The following is a 4,820-nucleotide window of genomic DNA, read 5'->3' as shown; positions in this document are numbered from 1 at the left end:
ATAATCCTTACCAAAACCTTCTCCTTATTAATTTGTTCTTGGATCTCCTTATCAATTGTATTTTTCTTTCTCAATCTTGCTTCTAATTCAATCCATTTATCCATATTAGTTACATGTTCATAACTTGTTTCATGACTCTTAAGCTTGGACCCATGACAAATTCACAATACAATAGCTTCTAGAATCGATTTCATAGTTCAACTCTTATCTTACTAACTGGAATCAAAGAATTAGTAGATCTGTTCCACCCAAAATGGGAATGTGCTAGGGTTATGAACTTATAATCTAAAATCCGATGATCGAGTCGATTCCATGATTATAAGTTCATTCCATACTGGAGCCGGCCAGGGTTATATACATCATGCAAGAAGTGCACTACAATAGGTTGTCAATGGTGATAACTAAGAAACTGTGTTGATGTTATTTAACCAGCACCCAGAATTATACTAACTTAGTAGCTTAAAGAATCTTACAGAGTAGGAATCAACCAAGAAAAAATGGCAGAGTATGATTGTGTTGCTCCCAATGAAGCTCTCAAATTAGACAAGAAGAAGGAATTGAGAATGAGAATGGAGAGAGAATGAGAAAGAGATAGACTATAGAGAAAATAAAGAGGTTGAAAATCTATCATCTATAAAAGACAAAAGTAAGTAGTAGTGATTGTTGAGTGTTGAGTGACTTTTCATTTAATGGGTTGTGGTCTTTTAAGTAATTTTAATAATAAAAAAATAAGAGATATAAAAAAAGTAAGATATGTGTCTTATAAAATATTGGGCCTTATATCAAATATTATTAATTTTTTAAAAATTAATTTATATCAATTACTATTATTAAAAGAATTTGGAGACCTTATAAATTTGGGAGTTGTAGGCATTAGCCTTAGTTACCTTATTGAATGTTCAGCCCTGATTATGAACTGTTGATCGAAGTTTTATAATATTAAAATAATGAATGAAAAATTTAACTATCATTTTAGTTCAAACTCTAAATATTTTAAAAAAATATGTGTACTAATTATTAATTACTTGGATTAGATTAAATTGAATTTTCAAACATTGAAATCCGTAATTCGATAATAAAAAAATTAATTGAATTTATAATTTTTTCAATTCGATCTGAACTGATGATTTAAACTAATCCAAATTTTTTGATTTTTTAAAATGATTCGGATTTGTGGCCACCTCTAATTACAACAATGAAAATGATGATGAAACCCAATCATACATCTAGTTACCAACTAAGGCAACTCTTGCAAATATTTGTTGTTTTACTCATGTTGTTATCTTGTAAATACAGTTTTTTGTTGTTGTGCGAATTCAAATTACAATATTTTTTTGGTACGACTTGTATATATTACATACTAGGAAAGGAGTATTAAGAATATAGAAATAAAAAATAATAACAAGTTAAAAAATTTTCATATGCCTTGAATATTTTCATTATAATTTTTATCAATAATTATTCCTCAATCTATACCTAATGTACTCCAAGCAAAATCTTAGTAAATAATACAGTATTATTAAATTTTCTTGCTCGTTATAGCTAATCTGAAGTTTAAAAAATAAAATAAAAAGTAGGCCATAGTGGCGAATGACTTGGAATGTGATAGAAAAACTGATATTTCTAATTAGCAATAGAAATAAGTGAAGCCTAGGATTCTAAGAGTATGAGTATGACCAAATGGGGTCTGCTAAATCAACACGGACTAAAGTTAATTTTTGACGGATTCAAGTCTAGATTCGTTTTGTTTGGATTTCAGTTGTACCTTAGTCCTTAATTCTTAGTCATCTCAACACAGTTTGGGGTCTTTTATATATTTTCTTAAAAATAATAATTTTTTTTGACAATTATTTGTCGATAATTAAATGTTTTTATTTAATAGATAATATTCTGTATAATATAATATTTATAATTATTATACATTTTAAAATATATTATAAAATATAACTTAATTAATTTACATTTTGTACTTTTTGTATAATATATTAACCTTACATAATGTTAATATTAAATTATTGATATATTTTATTAGAAAGTTATAACTTAAGTTTTTATTCTATATATGCTAATTATTTGATAGACTTGATCTCAAATTAAGAAGGGAAAAAAAAAAAAAAAAAAGGTTAAGACAAGACTAAACATGTCTCATCTTCTCCCTTGCTCACCTCTAATAAGACCATCTCATATACTTATGGCTTAACTTACATCAATTTTATATCAAGTAAACAACTATATTAGGCTTTTATAACATCTAACTTATTTATGTACCTCTCATCTTATGTCTTTAAGTAGTAGTGATTTTAATTTCTATAGTTTATACCTTGTTTTTTATAGAGATTTTTTACATTGACCGGCTAATCAATTAGTCTATTTAGGGTTACGACATATTTACTAAAAGCTTTTAATTATATTACAAAGTCAAATCAAATTTTAAAAAGGATTAAATTTGACAAAAAAAATATTTGTGAAAGATAAAAAATTACACTTAGATCTTAAATATTTAAAATAAGGAGTGAATTGAATTGAGATTTTATAAGATTTTTTTAATATAAAAAAGTCTTGTAAATTTTAAAAGATTTTGTAAGAATTTAATGATTTTAAATATTTTTTTAGAAGACTTTGTAAAAATATAATAACTTTTGAAAAAAAAATTAAAAGACTTTCTTAATCAAGATTTTATAATATGAATTTTAATGAATTTTTATCTTAAGAACTTATAAGATTTGAAAAGATTTTATTAGATTTTAAAAGATAATATGAATTTTTTTAAAAAATAATAATACAATTTATCTACATACAAAAATGACAAGGTCTGGATAAATAAAATAAAATAAAATTTTCAATCTTTTAATAAATAATTGATTGTAATTTCATATCCTTTTAAGTAATATTTATTTGTATACAATTTTTATATATTTATATTTTCTCATTTATATTATTAAATTTGAATAATATATTTAAATTTATGATGTTCATTAACCAGTAAGATTATCAAAATATATTTTAATATATGTTTAAAATTTGGATATTTTATTATTAAATTTTATTGAAAATAATTATTTATTTAATTTTAATAATTTAAAAATTAAAACATTTAAATTTAATATTAAGGAATAATTTTAAATATTTAATGATTAAAAAACAAAAAATAATAAATTATACATTAATATTGATAGATAAAAAATGTAACAAAAAAATGTTGACAGATAACAAAAAGATAGGAGAAAAAAATAAAAAGAAGAAAAAGTAGAAGAAGAAATAAATGAGAAGGATGAACATGAAGAGAAAGAGAATATGAGATGGAAAATATATGGTAAAAAAAAAAGAGAAAGAAAAGAAGATGAGTTAAGGAAGAAAGAGAAAAGAGAAAAGAAATGAAGAGAGAGAAAGAGAGAGGGAGTTAGAGAGGAAAAAAGGGAGAAGAAAACTAGGCAAGGAAAAAAATATAAATAAATAAATAAATGACATGTAAAATTTTAATATTTTTTGTAAAATTGTTGGATAAATAAATTATATATAAATTTCATTAAAAAATCTAACAAAATTCATCCATCAAAATAATTTAATTGAAATATCTATATTTTTTAATATAAATAAACTTTTTTTAAACGAAAAAAGTTTTAATTGAATATTATCAAATTTTTACATATTTAAAAAAAATTATAATTATCTTAATTGAATATCACTAAATTTTAAAATACTGTTAAAAAATTGAAATTATCTTAATTAAATACATATAATTTTTTATATTAAAAAATTCTTAATTAAATATTATAGAAAAAGTTATAATAAAAAAATTTTAAAATCTCATTCTTGATTCAAACTTATTTAACTAAAGTCTTGTTCGTTTTTAGTCATTTCCACTTTTATAACAAATAAAGACTTGTACTGTTCCTGTATTCGGATACACACTTTATTTATTTTTGTTGTTGCGGGTCTGATCTTTGGTCTAGGTCTTCTCGTTCCTTTTTGGGTAGTCTTAAGTGAGGGAGGTGCCTGTAAAGACACTCTAACGCTCAAGTAAGTGTTCGGCGTATTAAATGCGGTAGTCGAAAATTAGTTACGTACCTTGTTGAGGTCCTATTTATAGTGATTCTTGTTAAGTCGTGATTAGGAACTGGCCCCGGAAAATTAGGAGACTAAACCGACACATTACATAAATTAATCTCTCTTTAATTGTTTGGTTTAGTTCCATGTTGTTATATGTTCGGAACAAACTGGTCGTTTAGCCGGCTTAGCCGGTCACTCGTGAACCGAGACCACCTGTTTATGGAGGATTTCGTTCGTAGGTTCTTTTATTCGAACTAGCACGAGTTCACGTTTCAATTTATGCGTGTTCGTGACAGGACATAATCGAAGACTTTTAGTGAAAGAATAAATCATATAAACAGCAAATAGAGTTAAATTAGGGTGTTGTTTTAGCACGTCAGAAGATCTATGCTCATTATTCGAGCACTTCAGAAGATCTATGCTGGTTTTAGCACTTCAGAAGATCTATGCTCATGTTTTCGAGCACGTCAGAAGATCTATGCTATTTTTAGCACGTCAGAAGATCTATGCTTATTTCAGCACATCAGAAGATCTAGGCTAATTGTATAATCAAATTCATGCATATAAGAATTAATGTGAATCGAATAGATGACATATATATTGACTGCAGAAATCATATCCTTCATTAAATGGTAACAGAATTACCATTCGTAAGGATAACGAAACATGTTCAGAATGACTACACTACACTAGGCTAGATTATGCTATGCTACGCTACTCCTAAAAAGGAAAAAGAAAAGTGGTCAAGAAATCGTACCCAAAGCTGTCTC

This window comes from Cajanus cajan, chromosome 9 (genome assembly GCF_000230855.2).
Source record: "Cajanus cajan strain Asha chromosome 9, NIPB_CcT2T_4, whole genome shotgun sequence".
In the NCBI taxonomy this organism is placed as follows: Eukaryota; Viridiplantae; Streptophyta; class Magnoliopsida; order Fabales; family Fabaceae; genus Cajanus; species Cajanus cajan.
Note: the sequence above shows the minus strand (reverse complement) of the source record.